General features: G+C 35.1%; 1 long non-coding RNA gene across 2 annotated transcripts in view; it reads right to left on the bottom strand.

Annotated features, from left to right (window-relative positions):
- Nucleotides 1–1,465, bottom strand: part of LOC127879923 (uncharacterized) — a 22,535-nt gene extending 21,070 nt beyond the window's left edge. For both annotated transcript variants that reach the window (XR_008049353.1, XR_008049338.1), the window contains exon 1: nt 1,309–1,465. This is a non-coding gene — a long non-coding RNA (uncharacterized LOC127879923). The remainder of the gene's footprint in view (nt 1–1,308) is intronic.
- Nucleotides 1,466–21,564: the final 20,099 nt, after the last annotated feature.

Raw genomic sequence — 21,564 nt, 5'->3', positions numbered from 1 at the left:
CCATCAAAAAGTTTCAAAATACTCTTGAATGTCAAATTTCCAGAAAAGCCTTGGTAACTTTTATAGCGTTAATAGATTTTATCAGCTAGCATTGCCAACAAGAAAATAACATAACCTGTCATAACACATTATATTCTTCTCTTTTCATAAAATCATATTGGGAAATTTTCTTTTAAATCTCAGAGTTTTAACTTGTTAATGAAAAAAGAGAATTCTATTTAACACATTTTATTTTAATGCAGACTATCTTTTAAATTAAATATTGAAATTCATAAACCAAGTCAACAATCCAACAACACGCAAGACACAATTGTTCACTAAAATACATGTTGGCTTTAGTTTCCACAAAATTGTCGCTGTTATCTCAGACAAATGTTCTCCCCAACAAACGCCAGATACACTAAGTTTCGTGTTTCAGCTAGGAAATGATAACAGACAGACAGACAGACAGACAGTTTATTCAGACTTATACATAAGTACATCGTCTTAATACACAAATATACACATTATTTTCTGTCACATGAATAGGTATAACAACATAACATTACATAACATAAATGGTCATTTAAGAATTCAAATATAAATAAACACAATCAAATTGCATGAATACGTAAATTCTATCAAAGCGGTAATGAAATTTATTAAACAGATAACAAACTGAAAACAAGCTAGTAATAAGGTAGACTTAGAACAATGAAGTATTAGATTTCCGCGAGAAGAGAATTTTATAAACAATTTGCTGTGAGGAGAAAAAGAAATGTTTTGATAGAAGAAAATAAATGTGCACCAACAACATCAAAACGAGTAATTGTGTTGCTATAACATGCTATATGGCCCAAAACAATGCCAAACACCACGACATATGAAATACCCAATACTGTCGTAGGAGCAAGAAGACTTGCTACATTACTATGATTAGAAAAGCTTATAAGCACACACTGATTACACAATTTTTGTGTAATCAACTAAGATTATTTGTTTAAAAATACTGTGTCCATTTTAAACTAAAATGTTCTGAGTATATTTTCGCAAATAAATAAAATGTACTAAGCACATTCACATAATCGCCCCTCGCAATGTGTTGTTTCAGCGAGACTGGCACGTGCGTAACCAAGTCATCTTGCGCTTAACGCCGTAAATCGTGCTACTGACCCGTATTCAGGGGTAGCCCCAGATTATTTGCTAAATCAAGACGTAATGTAGTAACAGATTCCCCACTAACACGGCACCCCGCTTCGTTGTTTGTATTGAAAGGAACACTTTAAGAAGCACGAAACATCTCCTCAAAATCAAGAAAAAAAACACTACCTAGATCGGGTTTCGGAATCGTCCTCCATTGATTACACTTGCTTCCTTTTTCTGCCTCGAGGAATTTCCGAAGATTGCTCGAGATATAATTGTAAACGTTTTTAACGATCATAACACCAGCACAGGCAGTTTACAAAAGGCGGAATGACGTCATATCACGTGGTACGGAAATTGCGTAATTCTATTGTACTAACGATCCCGACCAAGGCAATCCGTAAATAACGTAACAGACAAAGTATTCCGTAATCGTATCTATATGAACCAGTAAACAACAATCGTTTCCGCGAAAATAAATGTTATTAATTTATATTCAGAAATTAACAAGTCATATGTTCATATTAACAAAAAATAAGTTCCAAATAGTTAATATTTTGAAAAGTCTTAAATACATATCAATGCATGAATGAATAAAGTTGGAATTCGAACCCTGGAAATCTGGGAGCAATATCTACTACGCTAACACTGTACGATTCAATGTCAACAGTGTATGTTAAAAGCTATGTTAGTAATAGACGTTTTTCCCCAAATTATATATGAAGTTCGTTGCATACGCCTTAATATTTTACCGATTGATTATCCATAACGAAAGATATTTGTTTTCATTTTTCATAGTCACGATTGTTAAATTTGATCACTGTAATATCATTCATAAATTCTTTTTTATATTTTTTTATTATAGAAATATGGAGGTTAATTTAAAAAAACCCATATATTTTGTGAGTGTCATGTTGCGAAACTATGAACCGGTCCTTTTCAGTGTTTTCAAATAAACTGTTTTAATAATATATGTGAGGTCTTTGCGATACTTACTGACAGGTTGTGCTATGTTTATCTTTATATAGCTTTTGACACCATTTGCTCTTTAAATACATATAACTATCTTCACATAATATACATCCAGATATTAATATATTGATCAAATTAAAATATATAATTGGAGCTTTTCTGTCTAAACATACTGTTCATTTTGCCGCATATAGCCAACTATGTCCGAAATCATGCAGCTCCTAATATGGCAAGGGGAAGATCCATATTAGACTTTGTCGTTCGTTCTAATCCTTTTCGGACATGAAACTAAATTAGTAATGTTGTGTAATATTCTTTGTATATATCATGTTTACTTGTTTAAAATATGTATGTTGAAACTAACTTAGATATCAACCCTTTGACGATCGTATGAACAAATTTTACTTAAGGTAGTGCACCTCTAATGATTTCCCGCGATTTCTTCGAAGGTTGAAGAGCCTACTATTAGGTGCCGTAGCCTAGTGGTTAAGGCGATAGACTAGAAATCTTTTGGGATATTCCCGCGCAGGTTCGAATTCTGCCGACGACGTATACTTTTTTGCGACGCGTTTTATTTATTTTCTAACGTAATTTGATTTAATATGGCATATAAGCTATATTTATTGTTAAATATGTTGCAATTTTTATGCACATTTTTCAATTATTAAAATTAAAACAACGTTATGGCGAAATTGGGTGATTTACTGTTGAAAATACGAACCATGCATGTTGCATTTTTATTTTTATTTCAAAAAGTAAACGGTAAATCTGTCTAGTTCTTGGTATTTTTGCTGTATATAGTGTTTCTGTAAAAACTAAGTTTAAAATATGACTTAAATGATACTATTTTGAATTTTATGACACTTTGTTTTTAACCGACCCAATTTTTACTTGGCTGAAATCACTTACATTTCATGGTGCTCTTCCATAGATAGAAATTTGTAAAAAATAAATGTCTGTAAAAGAATACTTATTTCATCTTGTTTAAACTTTAAACACCTTTACAGCATCTGTACACACCAACTGCATGCCCATATTTGGAAATTTGAATGAATTATGGAACTTTTATATACCCCAGGGGTGAAAATAAATTGGACAAAAGCCGAGCGTGGGGGTGGTTTTGAAAAAATCGGTATATTTTTTTAAAAAGCATGGAAAGCCTACCTACAAATTTGCATGTAGTTCAGTGAAATGATGCTGATTAAGAAAATAATTAATTAGATTATATTTGGATATGTGCCCATTAGAGGTGCACTACCTTAACGAGTTTTATAAAATATTACATGGAATGACATTTTATGTAATGATGAATAACCATTTTAATTCAGCGAAACGTTTTCGTTAATCCTAACGGTAATTTGCTGATTTCATGTCGATGACGATATTGCATCAACTAAACGCCATGCAATCGACAACATTTTGTATGATGTCATTTAAATATAATTTAATACTTACCTGAGTCTTACCTTTATAATATAATGCATAATTCCTTATAATTTAGGTAGGCTTGTTATTCAGCAGAAACTATTGAACCAGTAAAACGTTCATTATAAAAATTATGTACATACTAAACATTGACAATGTAAAAAACATGTTGGAATATATTACTCGAATTACTCCGGTGATACTGATTTTGGCGAGTGGAACAAGAACCAGTAGATGATTGACATGTTTATGCCAGTTAGTAAAAGTGTGTAAAAAAAGTTTATTTGCGGGCATAAATGCTGAGACACGCTTCAGTCGCTTGACGAATTAATTCATAACGGAAGCATTAATTTGTATTTTGCAGTGGTGAAACTAGAATTTTAGTTTGAACAAAATCGGTGTGCTCTACTTGAGTTTGTTACATATGGAATGCTGATTAAATTAGAATCGATGCAAATATCGATATTTTTTCTTGTTACTCTTCTTTTGCGTGGAATTTGTGGGACTATTTCGAGTGGCGTTTGCGGGAACGATCACAAACAATGTTAAGGTTCAGTTAATTTAATCAGTTTTCGCTTTTGTTTTTAGAAATAAAAGCCTTTTTATTGCATCGGCAACAAATTTACAAAATATTGTAGGATAAACTACAAACTCGGCAAGCCTCGCCATGTCAAACTTTCTTCAACTCGTCGGATAAATTCAAGTACACAATAACACTCACATAGTATTCTCTATTTTTTTCACTTCAAAATACGTTAAGGGAAATGTTCGCATATTTGTTTTGCATTTAAAAAAAATTCATTTGGATCTTTACGAGCAACGTTAACGTGTTATTTCTCCACCACTAAAGCAAATGACACAAACAGCAGATTTTAAATGCTATGTTAAAAAAAAACAAGCGTTTAAAAAAATTATCGATGTAAAGCATTTCGAAATGCTTTATGTTTTACTAATTTCGATTGATGATTTTTTTATGGAATGCATTTGATTTAAATGTATAATTGCGAGATTAAGTCTTGTTAATAAAGTTCATGAAAACATTTATGGGATCTCAACGTGTCATTGTGTGTTGGCAAACTCAACAATACGTTCGCATTCATTTTGATAACGTTTGATAATATTTCTGAATATTATACACAGTTCAATATAATAAATACACTTTGTTAATTTGAACTTTTAAGCACACTTTTGATCGTTATTTCCATTTTCAACACGTAATTTACAGTGGCAGCTATATCCCGCGCTGAGATCTTTGTGACATTCAAGTCGAGTTGGCTTGATCAGCAAATACCTTCCGTAAAACATCATACTGATTGAGCAAAAAAGGAAACTGAATGAATGAAATTAATATATTGACTTACGAAACTTTATTTACTAAATGAACACGAACAACTCAACGTATTATACTATATATCATAATATAAAAAATAAACATAAATAAAAACTTATTATGCACTAAATTCGATATAAATTTACAAAGCATCTTATTAATTTGTACAATAGTATAAACATACGTGGATAGTGGACAGCTTATTAGACAAAAAGCCGCAAATCAAAAAACTATAAACATTCATAGTAACGCATCTAATAAAAGTCCACTTTGTCATCGTTTACTAATACCAGCATGGAACACAACGCAATAGGCTATAGGACACATGTGGATTACAAGACATACACATTAATCAAGTTTATATATAAGGGGAACACAAATTATAATTAGACTATCTTCTTTTCATTAAATGTTAGCGTTATTATATTTTATGTTAAAGCTACTAAATGCTGAACGATGCGTGAGGGAAAGAATTGCTACCCTAATAACTCTTAGTTTTCAGACACTTAAATTAATTGTTTTTGTCCGAATATTTATATGCACAATATTATTCCCATAACTTGGTATCAACTAATACTGTATTGAATTATCAATCGAGCTTCATTTAAATAAAATTATGTTCATCTAAAATTGAATGCTTTGTTTACATGGTCTGGTGTTCTTTGGCTCTTAAAATATAGTTGTACCGCAATGTATTAATCGACAATTGAATAATTGTCTATAGTTTCAACAAGTCCGTTCTTTCTCATTTTGTGCATATATTCCCATGTAATAATATCAGTCTGAAATAGTGCATGTACTGATTTAAACGACTATATTAAAGGGATCTTTTCACGCTTTGGTAAATTGACAAAATTGAAAAAAGTTGTTTCAGATTCGCAAATTTTCGTATTAGTTATGATATTTGTGAGGAAACAGTAATACTGAACATTTACCATGGTCTAATATAGCCATTATATGCATCTTTTGACGATTTTAAAACCTAAAAATTATAAAGCGTTGCAACGCGAAACGATTGAATAATTTGGAGAGTTCTGTTTTTGTCGTTAAATTTTTTGAAACTACGAAGATTGCTTATATAACGTATAAAATACGTCAAGTATGTGTACTCGGCGGAATAGCTCAGTAGGCTAAAGCGTTTTTACTTCAGGACTCTGGCAGGACTCCAGGGGTCACTGGTTCGAAACCTGCTCCGGGCAATGTTCTTTTGCTTTTTTCAATTTTATTCTTGATTTTTTACTGGAGCTTTTACGATCCAATGTTTACAATTATCAATATAAAGCATTTAATGAATAAGTTAAAAAATGCCAAAATCTGTGAAAAGGCCCCTTTAAGTTACAGCACATGGTCTGTTGCATCACGTACGATTGCCATGCATGGAACATTACCTTGCCGACGAAAGCAACAGTTCCGCGCTATTATTAAAACACGGGTTTTACAGATCATACATGTATTGAGAATTGTGTATACGTTGCATGCGTACAAAGGGACGTGGCTGTACAAAAACGTTGTAAATCAGTTCTATAAATGGGCATGGTAAAATATACATGTACTTAAAATTTATCGATACCGTTAAACAATAATAACGGGTATTGTTTTTCTAACTTATCCGCTGTAAGTATTTAATTGGTTACTATTTACAATTCACTTTTCAAAAGTAACAATTTTTAACAGTAAACAGGTGTGATGATGATACCCGAAAATGTATGTAATGTATTGTTTTATTTACCGCTTTATTTTACGTAAATGGTAAAACTGTGAGTTAGTTGTTTATCAACTTGCGATAAATGCTTACTTCGTGACCGTCGTCATTCAACAATAATTGTCGCCAGTTAATCCCACCATTAATTCCGCCCTAATTAGCATTCTCGCAACCGTTTGGACCGTGAACATCACAATTTGGCGACTGGAAAATATCCCCTTTGTGCACCTAGGTCAGCATACACGACAATATAATGTGGCTCGAATATTTGATACGCACGTCATCCTATTGGTTATAAGTGGTTTATCAATTACCCCATGTAGCATTTATGGCGATTACGCGTGGAAGTTGATACCGAGTGCTCGTTTTAAGTAGTGAATATTGATACACTTATAGAGAAACCTTGTTTGTTAACAATTGCCATTTTATTTAACATTTTCAGTTTTAATCACCAGCTGAAGGAATCAACCGCTATTGGCGATTTAGGCGATCGGAAATGCTTACATAGCATCAGTCAATGTCCGTGAAATTAGCGACAGTCTGAAAAACAAATCTATACTCCTGTATAACGACACCAACATGAATGCCTTCATGATCGTGCTTGTAAATACCAGGCAGTAAAGTTATTGATTACACTAAGGTAGAAATTTTACTACCGATAACAAAGATTGGCATGCTATAATGTGAACCGCTATTTTTTTGTTAAGTGTAATCAACATATACGCTCGTTGTGCTTACTAGTATTACGTTGTTTGTTTTTTATTTGTAGTTTTTAAAACCTTCCCAAAAGTGCAAAAACAACAGCCTATTTGTCGAACTCCAGATTGTTAGCTGGTGATTTTTTCCTAGATAACCTAATTGATAAAATAAAAAGACATTAACCAATAAAGCGCTTAATTTTAAAAATAACAGAACATAAAAGTTTATTTTAAATTAAGCATGCGCAGCTCATCGTCATTAATATTCATATAAAATAATACATTGTCATTTCAAAAACATTAAGATAATCATAAATAATAGCATCACCAAGATATTTTCAGGGCAGTTTGCCAAGCCAGAGAGGCGCGCAATGAACATCGGAGGAATAATATTAGATAACGAAAAGCAAAAGAAAAGGTGGATTGAGTACTTCCGGGAGCTACTATACAGCTCTTGCAAACCCTCCGAAGATAACGCGAGCTACATTCGATGTGCCAATAAAGTGCTGCACTCCAACGAAGAAAGAGATAAGTAGCGCCATCAAGCAATTAAAGAACGCAAAATATGCAGGACCTGACAGCATATCCGCAGAAGCGCTTGAGGCTGACGTCGAGACCAGTGTGGATCTATTTTATCCTCTCATAAGCAAGATATGGGAAGAAGAAGAAATTCTAAAAGAGTGGAAAGAGGGATACCTCATCAAGCTTCCGAAGAAATGCAACCACAGTTCCTGCTCCGCCTACCGAGGAATCATGCTGTTATCCATCCCAGGCAAGGTTTTTAATCGCATCTTGCTGAACCGGATGAAATACGCATTAGACCCGCATCTACGTGACCAACAAGCCGACTTTCAAAAGGAGAGATCGTGAACGGATCAGATCGCAACCCTGGAACAAGCCCTGGAGTGGAATTTGCCCTTGTATGTCAACTTCATTGACTATGAAAAGCGTTCAACAGCATTGCCCGGGAGTCCCCCTTGAGACTTCTGAGACACTACGGATTGCCAGGAAAGATCACCAACATCATCAGGAAGTCTTATAGAGGGATGAACAGCAGAATCGTTAATGGCGGTCAACTCACGGACGACTTTGAAGTGAGAACCGGCGTGAGGCAAGTTTGCTTACTCTCATCTTTCCTGTTCCTGCTGGCCATAGACTAGGTAATGAAGACTTCGACGGATCAGAAGCGGTAGGGAATTCGGTTGACACTCTGGAAGCAGTAGGTAAACCCTTTCCGATGATATGGCTCTTGTTTTCCACACGCAACAACAGATGCTGGAAAGAACAAACATGGTAGCGGACAACTCGGCCTCACCATCAAAAGAGGGGAGAGCAAGGTGTTCAAGACCAACGCATTTAACAACAAACCCATCACAGTCCAATGTGCTGGAAGAGGTGGACAGTTTCACCTATCTCGGCAGCATTCTGGACAACCAGGGTGGAACGGATGCAAATGCCAGAACCGGCAGCGGTAAAGCACGAACAGCCTTCCATCTGCAGAAGAACATCTGGTGATCCAGCGCAATCGGCATCACCACCAAGATTAGGCTAAATACCATCGTGAGGCCAATACTCCTCGTAGGAGCAGTCACCTGGAGAACCACTGTCACCACCATAAAGAAAATACAGGTCTTCATCAACACCTAAATTAAGAAGATCCTCAAGATCCGCTGGCCAGACAAGATCTCAAACGACGAAGAATAATGGAGAAGAACAAAGCAGAACCCAGTTCAAGAAGACATCCTTTAGAGGCGTTGGTGGTGGATGGGCCACATCCTTCACAAGCCTGCAACCAATACGACAAGGAAATCTATCGCATGGAACCCCTTAGCGAAAAGGAAGAGAGAACGGCATTGAAACACTTGGTACCGTGACATGGATGCAGGTGCTAAGCAGATGGGCCAAACATGAGGGCAGCTGGAGAGACTCGCCCAGAACCGAGACGCCAGCAGGAAGCTGGTTGGCGGGGCCACAGGCGAAGATGATGAGATTAGATGAATAGCAAACAATGGTTCTCGAAATAATAAAAAACAAAAACTATGAATACATTGAGCAGAACTTTGTGGGTTCCTTATGAAGATAATTTCAACTGAATTACTACGTAAAGGAATCTAATGACACCATTACATTTATTAATTGTTCCATAACCTGTATCAAGTATTCATATATATTTATCACAGTAAAGCAAATGCAACGGGCTAACTGACTTCTTTTATTCATCTTCCGGGTTTTATTAGCGTCAAATTTGTGTAAAAAAAACAACATAGGTGAGGTACAAAGGATTTAAACAAATAAGATGAAATTTTGATAAAGCATACCACTTTCCAAACATTAAGCTCTATTATTATTAATAGGTGAAATATTTGTGTCTGGTAAACTAGACATCCAATTTATTTTTTCCCAAAAATAGTGAGTCAGAAAATTGTGATTGTCCGAAACCTGCTTTATTAACTTACTTACTGCGTAATGGATTTTATGACTGGATTCCCTATGTACTAATGGGTCAATTTATCAATACTCGGTCAGTTGAAACAACAATGGTAAAGGTCCAGTCACAAACATGGAACTACAACTATGCTAAAAATCCAGTTACAAAAATGGAACTATCGCAGCACCGCTTCTAGTCATTGATTGGTCGACGGCCAAAGCACTAACCTCTTGTTACTTTTTCATGTAAGCAAAATCTGCCAGCGACCGCTAGGGTAAATGATCAAGCGCAGAAACACGTAAACATCGTGTCAGATGTAAAAAAAACTCATTATTTAAATTCGATCGTTAACCGTTTTGCCTATAAGCATTTATTGTCCTTTGAACGTATGCATAACGGATATAATAACTCGGTTTGCATCCGTTTTAGTCACAAACAATTCTTAAAAATGAAGAAGGCCCGATGATTAAATATATAAAGGAATGTTATACAAAAATTAGAACGTACAACAACGTTTATTTAACATTAATATTATATTTTATTGTTCAACGACCTTCAATTGAGTTAACGTAGCGCATGAAAACATAACATCACGAAAACAGATTTTCCACTTAGGTTTCCATTGACATTCTGATACATTATTGTCAATCTAAATATAATTTTATGACATAAATGATAAGTGCATATAATTTTAATAATTTTTATATCTAATGGATAAGGATCTGACAACAAATAGCACATTTATCATAAAAATATCTTCAATTTATTAGTAAGACACATATATCTGTTTGTGAATTGTAATATTTATTCTTAACAACTAGTGCGGTCAGAAAACAAAAAAAAATATGCATGTAAAGTTAATATTAAAATGTTGCCGGACAAATGTTGCTGTATCTTAAATGAATCAATCAGAGAAGCAAAACATTATAATATATGTAAATTACAGTAAACAGCATGATATAAATTGTATGCTAATATGAATATAAATAAATATGACAAATATTTTAATATTGTAAATAGTTATTCATATCATCACATTAACACACACACATACTAATTTGAAAAGATGTGATAACTAGCTCAGAAAGTACATATCTTAAAGCATATTTATATTTAAAAAAAATCACCTGAAACACCACATATTAAATAGGATTACGCCCTTCCGCGACGGAACGAGTGCATGATGAATATGTGCGCGATGGAAACAGATATAAGGCTTATAGTTAGTTTCAAATCTTGTAAAACGGGGCAACCGTTTGATTGTTAACAAAGCAAAATAAAGGGTCGGTAGATGACAACTGAAGTAGCTTTGTCTGTGCCGAAATGTGTTCACATGGTATTAATGCGAAGATTCATTTTTCCTTGTACCTTATACGTCTCCTAAATAAACAAGAAACACAACGATATAAATTGGAAATACAGCTTGTATTTTGGTATCTATGCGTACGACCAGATGACACATTTATAACGTATGACAATAAACAAATGTGAACAATTCACATTTTGATATATCTGATAAAGATTTCATAACTCATACATTAACTAACGCTCATATAGTTTACACAAACAAAACAACAACTGACTATATTCCTGCAGATAATCATTTTCATGAGAAAATTTTATATCCAATAAAATATTAGGAAAATTAACGTGTTCTCTGGTTCGTATCGCAAAGCCGAATGACTATCCCACGAGCAAATTTAATCGCCAAATCAATACACTGAGCGACCCTTAAAGTAGACTTTCTTATGCAAAGGAAAATAATTTTCCTCTAATTCGCTGCGCTCAAACTATGAAAATTATATTTACATAACGGAATAACGGGGTTATATGTCCAAATTGAATGATATTGGTGTATTTAATCATAACAAGACGTCCAACATTATGTAAAGTCACATCAGTTCAAACAAGGTCTTTATGCGATCGAAATCTAAAACAGATCATTGTTTCCTTTTGAGATATGTTATAAAAATGATTTATGTACATGGCAATTTTAAACGACCGATCGAATGTCACTTACTCAGTAAAATATCGTGCGAACAAAGGAAACGGTTCTGTAGTTGATTAACCATTGATTTATATAACAGTATATAGAATTTCGCCTTAAATAAATTAACAGCAGTAATCAGGCTGTGAAGTTGAACATTCGTCAGATGTAATTGTTTAACATATCGATTAATTTTACCGCGGGTTTTCTTCTGCTGATACATTTTTAATTTATAGGACCTCATAACAAAACATCAACTTCATACGCCATTTGGTCCTTCGACTCACCGGAGACTCAAGTGTTTTTTAAAAGAAGCTGATAATTTGTAAAATGTTCCAATTACAACAGTTCCTCTAAATATTCCGACGGAATAATATGTTTTCGAGAAATATTACTGTTTTTTTTTTTTAACTCTTACGTTTGTTTTCTATATTCTAAATGTGAAAGTTTCCAAAACACTTGGACAAACACCGTTTGGGACGTTTGAATTTCGACATTGCCCCACCGGCCTCATAAGTGACGCAATGTATGTCGGAACTGACGTCAACATTCGCAAGTGTGTGGAAATGTGCGCACTGCGGCCTTGGTGCGAGGCGCTATTGTACCGCAGTCAGTACCCTCTTTGTGAACTTTTCTCAGAGACTGGTTTAAAAGTGTTAGAAAAAACAGAAGTCGCTGGATATTGTCAGTTTCTTGACAAGCACAACTTTTCTCCAGAGGTATGGAGTTCTGTTTGTTTTTATTATAACTTTATATAAAGGTTATTTTACTCCAAAAATATGGGTTGTGGTATGATCACATGACATGGTACAGATAAAAATAATGATGTAGTTAATCTCAACTTAATTATCGGTCTCGGGTAGTGTTCGAGTAATCTCGTTAATAACAGGAGAACGATAATCCAAAAATACGCGTAACGAATGATCTTTGCAGTTGTAGATCTCGTTCAAAAATTACATCGGTATAAATTTAAACGCCGAATGTTTTTAAAAGACATTTGTTATTTTATTGAAGGCAATTTTCCCATTACCAGTACATTACCTGACTAAACATACAGCAAATCATTAGCATGAGCACGATTAAAATCGGGCGTATAAATAAGTAAAACCGCATATTAACATCAAATGTAGCTTAACCATCTTCCAATTGGAAAGTTCAGATTTGAGCAAATCGAAGTCACTTAACATAAGCAAAATTGCGCATTCAACAGAAGCGTAAATTCGGCGGTCATTGCCTCGGAAAAGTTAAACAAAGACCATATTTAATTATACGGTATTTCACCTGTTGCGATTAATCTTCGAGGATTGAGTTGAATCTTACTCTTGCGGCTAATTATTGCACATGGCGAGGATTGAGTTGAATCTTACTCTTGCGGCTAATTATTGCACATGGCGAGGATTGAGTTGAATCTTACTCTTGCGGCTAATTATTGCACATGGTCCCGCAAACCTGTCAACGTTTTTTTCAATAATTGAGAGAAGCAACAAGGAAAGACAGATTGTGATTTTATAACTGGTTTATTATGAGCACTGGAATCAAATGGTAAAACGAAGGGTAGTCGGTTGTTGACGATTTCAATGGTTAAAGCAGTGCAATCACGTTATACTCATTTGTATGTGAGATATATGGACAAGATAAAAATTGAAGCTGAATGTTGAACCATCCACAATAATAAGTTTTCAATTGGGTTTTATGGAAGACTGTAAAGTCTTAATTTATACACATGTACATGAAAGATGGGTTCTTTCGGCACATGAAGTATTTTTACCTAGTCTCGAATTTTATTTTATTTTTCATTTTTATATTTTGTAATATCTTTATAATTTCTCATACAATATTGATTTCGCACATATTATGGTTTTGAAAACATTGCAAGAAAAAAATACATTTATCTTAATTTCTTACGAAACTGATTTCATGGAATACCTTTGTTTATTTTTCCGAATCTACTTAGACGGGCATGATAACATAACGATGATCAATACATATTTTCTTGCAAATGTGTTGATACTTCTCGTTTTACAAATACTGTTGGCAATGTTTTACATTCCTCAAAGACGAAACATATATGCAGGCAACATTTTTTTAGAGAGAAATTTTACATGTTAAGAAGACAAGATGCATTTGCTGGCTTTCTTAATTTACGTTTTGCATTGCTTGCTTTGTTGATTATCTCTGTAGATATTTACTTAGACTGTTTACATGGAAAGCTCCGAAAATTCCGGTATTCATCGATAGCAATAGTATCCTTCAAATGAACTCTTATATGATGGGAAGGATAAATAAGCATTAAAACATTCTTAAGTTTAAAGATTACTTCAAACGTTTATCAATAATCGTTTTTTTATTGTTTTTGTTTTCGAAAAGTTTGAACTTATTTGCAAGACGAAGCTATACATTCAAAGATTTAGCATCTTTTATTGTGCGTGTATTGCGCTTGATCACCTATGAAATGATTTTGGTATTAAACGTTGTGCTGTTGCAAATATTGCACAGACAATATATAAATCTTGGGAAAAAAACCATAAAGACCACGCAAAACTGAATAGCAGAACTGGTTAATATATACACTTGCAGACTTTTCTAACGGAAAACTTTTCTTACTTTATTATTTCAGTTATGAGTATAGATTTTGATTAAACAAAATACATGTGATCATATAAGTGCATTTTGTGCAATATCACGATAAAATCATTCATCCGTGACGATCGGACGCTTTAGCAAGTGGAGTAAGTATATTTTCATCTTTTTACACATTGAAACGGTAAAACGCGATATAATTCTAAACTTATTTCAATTTGATCATCTTAGGTGGGTTCTAACACCAGGGAAATTAATATTTAAAAACAAATTACTCCATACTCCACGTGCTAATGCGATCGTTCGTCATGGATGAATGATTTTATCCTTAGCTTGCACATATTTCCTTTATAAGTAAAGAATTTGAGTTAAAAATGTGACCATGCGACTTAATTCTGTGCAATATAGCGATGAAAGCATTCTTTCACCTGCATCTTGCCAAAATGCCCGGTTGCGCTCCTGAATACGCATACGAGTCATATTGTTTTTCAAATAATGTTTATGTTTTCGTGATGAAAGAGCCCACCTTCAATGACGAAATTGAAATAAATTAAGAATAACTCGTTTCACCGTTTCCACGTGCACAGAGATTAAACTATAACTTCCCCACGTGCTAAAGCCTCCGATCGTTGTGTATGAATGATTCTATAGCGAGCTTGCGCAGAATGTTGTAAAACAATTACATGTACTCATTTTTAAATCCTAATGTTTACTTATAATGGAGATATTCAAGTTTGAAAAGTGTCGCTTTAGAAAAGTATCCAAGTGTACTTTGTTTTTAGTTCGTCATCCATGAGTGACAGTAAGAACTACACAGTGGCATACGTAATTGGTAACTTGTAACATTCACTAACACCATGAAAGCTAAGGGCAATCAAAGCGCTGTAGGCGCTGACGGCCTGGGGCTAGGTTTAGTGTGACGTAAAATGCATTTAGGGTGTTTTGTCCGAATTTCTCACTTTGTCCGAATTTATACGGATTGACCCTAGCGGTTGATTGCAGAAGCTCAGAGACTGTAAGAAAAGACAATAGTTGTGTATATACTACAGTGTACATAGACGGTGGAGGACAACACGATACTGGTTGTGGGAACAATAACCTTTTGTTCACCTCTACAGATCTGGTAGAGGTTCGTCTACATAGGCGGTAAAGATATACAACAACAACAACATGGCCGCAAAAAAACTGTTATTGTTGGCGTCAAAAAAAACAACTTTCAATAGCTTCAAATAGCTTTCTATTAAATAATTAACATATCAGAAAACACTCATACTTACTTTGTAATGTGTATACAAAAGAAAATCCACTTAAGCTCAAGTCTCAACCTTTTGCCGGTAGAGCCCCGGTCCAACCCGGTTTGCTAACGCCGGTCGACCGGCGAGGACCGGGATTATTCGTAGAATTTTTCTAACGCAGTCACACTATTTCCCGGTGCCGCCCCGGATGAAGCCGGTTAAAAGCCCGGCAGAGTCCCGGTCAACCCGGACTGGCTACTGTTTATCCCGGTGAATTCCCGGCAGAGCCCCGGTTGTCGCCTGTAGTGCCCCGGTGAAAGCCGGAAGCGTCCCGGCATAGCCCCGGTTGTCGCCGGTAGTGCCCCGGTTGAGCCCCGGTGAAAGCCGGCAGCGTCCCGGCAGAGCCCCGGTATACCGTAACACCGCCGGCACTCACCGTGTCTATACCGACATCAGACCCCGGCAGAGCTACGGCAACGCCCCGGTTTCACCCCGGTCGTCGCCGGTAATGCCCCGGTGAATGTCGGTGGCGTTCCGGCAGAGCGCCGGTTTTCTTATATACCGTAGCTATACCGGGACTCTAACGGCATTCACCGGGGCGTTGCCGAAGATCTGCCGGGGTCTGTAAGGGGCTCCGGTGGAGCTACGGTGCCGTCCCGGTTGTTCCCGGAGCCGTCCCGGTTGTTCCCGGTGCCGCGCCGGTCGTTGTCGGTCCTTCCCGGTGACACCCGGTTCATCCCGGAGGTATTACACATTTAAATACATTCCCGGTGGAGCCCCGGTTTTCCCCGGTTCATCCCGGTCGTCCCCGATGGAGCCCCGGTTCATCCCGGTAGAGCCCCGGTCCATCCCGGTAGATCCCGGATCACGCACCGGGGCTCCGCCGGTATCATAGTGAGACTGGGCCTTTACCCTGATAAAGAACGGTATACAGATTGTGTACGTTGTCTAACGTAGAACTTTTCGCGCTTGATTTGCGCGCTCGATCTGCTCAGTGAAATATCATATCCAGTAACTTCGTATATTTCCGAGAATGATCATGACTATTTGTTGTTGTTTTTTTGTCATTTTCTTTTTTCTTGAATGTCTCGTTAACGCAAAATAAAATAACAATATCTTAAAATACGTTTATAAATGCCAAATAAAATGTCTTCAAAAAATGTATCAGAAAAAATTCTTCTTACTGTCTCCGTAGACACTCGTATCTTTTCGGCCTAGACCGTCAAGTGAGGAACTTATTCTCGCATGAATATGCAAACAATAATAAAACTATGTCGTAGCCAATGCTTAGCAAGTTTGCTTCAATAATATTTTTTACACGTTTTATGTCACTGTCATTTTATATAGTGATGTTCTGTATTTACAAGGCGGGTTATTGAGATCTGCGAAGAACTTCTTTGATTGCGCATGAATTACCGCCAAGTGGTAAATCGGACTTTTGGGAATTCATTCATTCGTGGGTTTTGGCAGCCAGCCAATTCTGACTGTCTCAGAAATTTGTATCATTGCTATGGCCTTAGGGCTACGCCCCAGGCCAAAAACTGGACAAGATGATTGTATGTGAAGTACACAATTGGAAATAAATAAAAACCTTGATTTTTTATACGGATTTAATGTTAATATGAATATGTTCATATTCTTGGGACCTAACGTTGGTTTCATGGTGCAGAAAATGTTCAATGTTACGAACATCCCTAACCCTTATTATTGTCCCATGACCTTGTCTAAACTAACATTAAGTCATAGCTAACCCTACCACCAGTCTTGTATCTATTTGTTTTGGCGTCTCATTTATCCACAAGATAAAATAGCGGTTCGCTTAAGTTATTAGAACACGATACCACACAAACAGAGTGATTGACAAGTCCCAATGGTAAGCTGATGATAAATTACCAATACAAGCCTTTGGTTTTCTTTTTTCCGCGTTTAGTTTTAAAAGAGTTTAAACTACGTTTTGCATTACAAATTAGAACATGACACCACACACACAGAGTGTTCCAGTTTACTTTCCAATCATCAGCCCATGCCAATACAAGCCTTTGACTATCAACATGAATACATTAATGTTAAATCATTTTAAACAATATGTGATATAATTTGAATCCAGACCGCAACAAATCAACGGATTCTAACAATAGCTTCGTATAATAAATGCGTAAAACACAGCATTCATTATAGTACGTTGTACACGCTTTACTTCATTTTGACTTTGTGAATTGAAATTATTATTCTACCTTTTATCTTCGACATTTGTTTTAGAGTATACATTATATTTAAATGAATAGACTTTTAAACATTAACACTATAGTGTAATATAATATAGGAAGCCGCTTTTCCACAATTGTTTAAGATATTTGGTGATTGATGGTTGAATTTGCAAATACAAATAAAAAACACAGCCAAACCAGTTTTTGTTCAAATCAATTGCTAGTATGTTTTAAGACTTTGAAGTTCACACAAAACGGTCATAGATGTTATCACTGAATAAATATAACTTCGAAAGTATAAAGACATTATTGTTTATTTCAATATCATGAACAAATATTAAACATGTAATATTTAGTCCACTTGTTGACGCAACATATATACTTTATTGACACTTGGAGTTTTATTTCTATGCGTGTGGTATACTAAATAAATTGTTACATTTAGACTTGTTATTTTGTGGTTTTCAGCAAATTTTCAAAACAACATTAGCGAATGCTCACTTGTATTCAAATAAATTCTTAGTAAATGAAATCAATATAAATTTTATGTATAAAGGGTAATTCAAAAAAGGAAACTAACTATCTTATAGCATTTATATGTGCTCGATGTTCCATATTGCTTTATTCAATTATAGTTTAATATACATTACTCTTTACGACCGTATTTAAATAATGTTTAACTGATTAATGTCATTTTTATTGAAAATCACACAGATGGCGCGTCTAAGGACAAGATGTAAGGATTTAGCCAACCAGAAATGCTCTGGGCAGTATATCGCATGCGATCTGGAGAACAATGCATGTGTAAAGCCAGGTAATTCTCAGGGCGTTCAACATTGTTTTCAATTTTCAAAACAATAATTTATTAAAATTTGTTTTCCATACATACAAAATGTAATAGCAATATCGTACACTATTTTCTACTGACGTTGAATATTAATAAACATAATTTTAACATGTGTGTTCCTATTAGTAGACTTGAGCTTATATCAATGACATAATTGTATAATTGATCGAGGTTATTTGAATATAATATACTGTAATAAAGCAAATAGGAAAACATCTCGATATATATGAAGAATTTTTCAAGCAAACATCCCAGAAAAAAAGAAAATTTTGAGCGTTTATCCAATATCAATTGTTCGAAACTAAACAAAACCCTGTTTACAAACAACGTTTACTGCTATTTTCACTCATCTAATGTCTCATGAATTCGGTTGCAAACGAAGAATTAAAAAAAGGAATGCTGTAATTATGATATCGATAGTTTTGTCTTAAACGTCGGTATGATGTACCCTTTCTACAAATACAATTTCGATAAATGTCTTCAATTAACTTTATACTTCAAGTATACCTTGGATAATATGTTTCCATCTTCAAAGTTATGCGATTTATTGTTATTCCCCAAAACGACCCACAGAAATGAAGAAAATATAAGACCAATTTACGAAGAAATACTAATCAAAAGTAAAACACTATGTGAATGAAAGTCTTAGAAACAAAGTCATTATACACACTTGTCATTTAACAATATCATTTGCCCTTTGTACTATCTACTATGTTTTTAACTATATATTGTTGTTAAACGGGGCATCCCGCGTAGAAATATAACTCCTTTTAATTCAGAATAGCTTGCTTAGTCAACCTTTGCTCAGCATTTTGAATTTCTTGTGGTAATGAATGTAGCTGAAAAAAATGTATGATAAACAAATGCTAAACTATTAAAATGTTATGGTATGCAATTTTTCAACAATTGGTTAACGTATACCAATAATCGTTCACAATCTTGGGTATTAGAAATGTACATATGTATACGATCTTTTTAGTATCGATCAAAACACACATAACTGTAATGAATTAAAAATCTAGAATAATATTTCAGACGGTATAATAACACAAACTCGATGAAAGTATGAGTTGTGTACATTTTCTTATGCTCTTCGTTGGTGTCGATATTGACGTAGCGCGAGATCAACTTGGTGTTCACGAATTCCATTAAAATTCCATTTCAATATTGATTGAAATTATAACCATAAGATTTGTAGTACCGTAAAAAGGTATTGAATATATTTGTATTTAACATTCCGCGTTCACTGTAACGGAATGGTTCAAGATTGAGAAAATGCGATGTTGACATTTAAATCGTATGCGCAAACAATTGATCGGCTCAGATTCAAGGATTTAACATTATTATTAACGATTGTAAGGCCTTATCAGGAAGTTATAATCGTTAAATTACTATGGCTTCAGTATTGCCTGTGCGTTACATCTACATGTACCTTTTCATCGTTTCCACTAAGTAGTAACTCGTTCGCAGGACTTATTAACTAGAAGATACTACACAACAAGCTCGTGATAACGAATTTGTACATCGGGGAAAAAATGAACGTAAAATAACAACTATCATATTTTCTTATGAACTAGCCTGAATTATCTAATCACGTTGGTTATTTTTGCCAGAATGTCCGATTCGCAATCTGACGAACGGCTGGTTCGATGGCAACATGAACACAAATGGGTCGCGAAAACTTATCAACTGTAATCAACACCACGTGGAAATCAACGGGGCCATTATTACAACGTGTGTCAACGGGACATGGACACCCGAACCAAAGTGCATCATAGGTGATTATTATTAAAATACAAACCTTTTTTCTCGAAACGGAATTTCATGTTATCGGCTCAGATTCAATGATTTAACAGTATTATTAACGATTGTAAGGCCTTATCAGGAAGTTATAATCGTTAACTTACTATGGCTTCAATATTACATGTGCGTTACATCTGCATGCACCTTTACATCGTCCCCACTAAGTAGTAACTCGTTCGCAGGACTTATTAACTAGAAGATACTACACAACAAGCTCGTGATAACGAATTTGTATATCAGGGGAAAAGATGAACGTAAAATAACAACTATCATATCTTCTTATGAACAAGTCTGAATTAACTAATCACGTTGGTTATGTTTGTCAGTATGTCCGATTCGCAATCTGACGAACGGCTGGCTCGATGGCAACATGAACATAAATGGGTCGCAAAAACGTATTAACTGTAATCAACACCACGTGGAAGTCAACGGGGCCAATATTACAACGTGTGTCAACGGGACATGGACACCGGCACCAAAGTGCATCATAGGTGATTATTATTAAAATAAAAACCTTTTTTCTCGAAACGGAATTTCATGTTATCGGCTCAGATTCAATGATTTAACATTATTATTAACGATTGTGCGGCCTTCTCATGATGTTATAATAGTTAAATTACTATGGCTTCAATATTACCTGTGCGTTACATCTGCATGCACCTTACATCGTCCCCACTAAGTAGTAACTCGTTCTGGGAACTTATTAACCAGAAGGTACTACACAAAAAGCTCGTGATAACGAATTTGTATATCAGGGGAAAAAATGAACGTAAAATAACAACTACCATATTTTCTTATGAACAAGTCTGAATTAACTAATCACGTGGGTTATTTTTGCCAGTATGTCCGATTCACAATCTGACGAACGGCTGGCTCGATGGCAACATGAACATAAATGGGTCGCAAAAACGTATTAACTGTAATCAACACCACGTGGAAGTCAACGGGGCCAATATTACAACGTGTGTCAACGGGACATGGACACCGGCACCAAAGTGTATCATTGGTGATTATTATTTACATATAAACCTTTTTTTATCGAAACGGAATTTCATTTTATGCATTAATATACTGTAATTTGTGTATCAACGGGAGATGGGCACCAATGCCAAAGTGCAGTTTTATCGCAACTTAATCTTATGGAACACATACAAATCAACGAAACAATGTTTGTACTCAGAGTTTGTACAAAAAGGATCTTTTATGCTTATAAGAATTGACAACATAT

The sequence above is a fragment of the Dreissena polymorpha genome, chromosome 4 (assembly GCF_020536995.1).
Source record: "Dreissena polymorpha isolate Duluth1 chromosome 4, UMN_Dpol_1.0, whole genome shotgun sequence".
Lineage (NCBI taxonomy): Eukaryota > Metazoa > Mollusca > Bivalvia > Myida > Dreissenidae > Dreissena > Dreissena polymorpha.
Note: the sequence above shows the minus strand (reverse complement) of the source record. Positions and strands in the feature narration are given on the sequence as shown.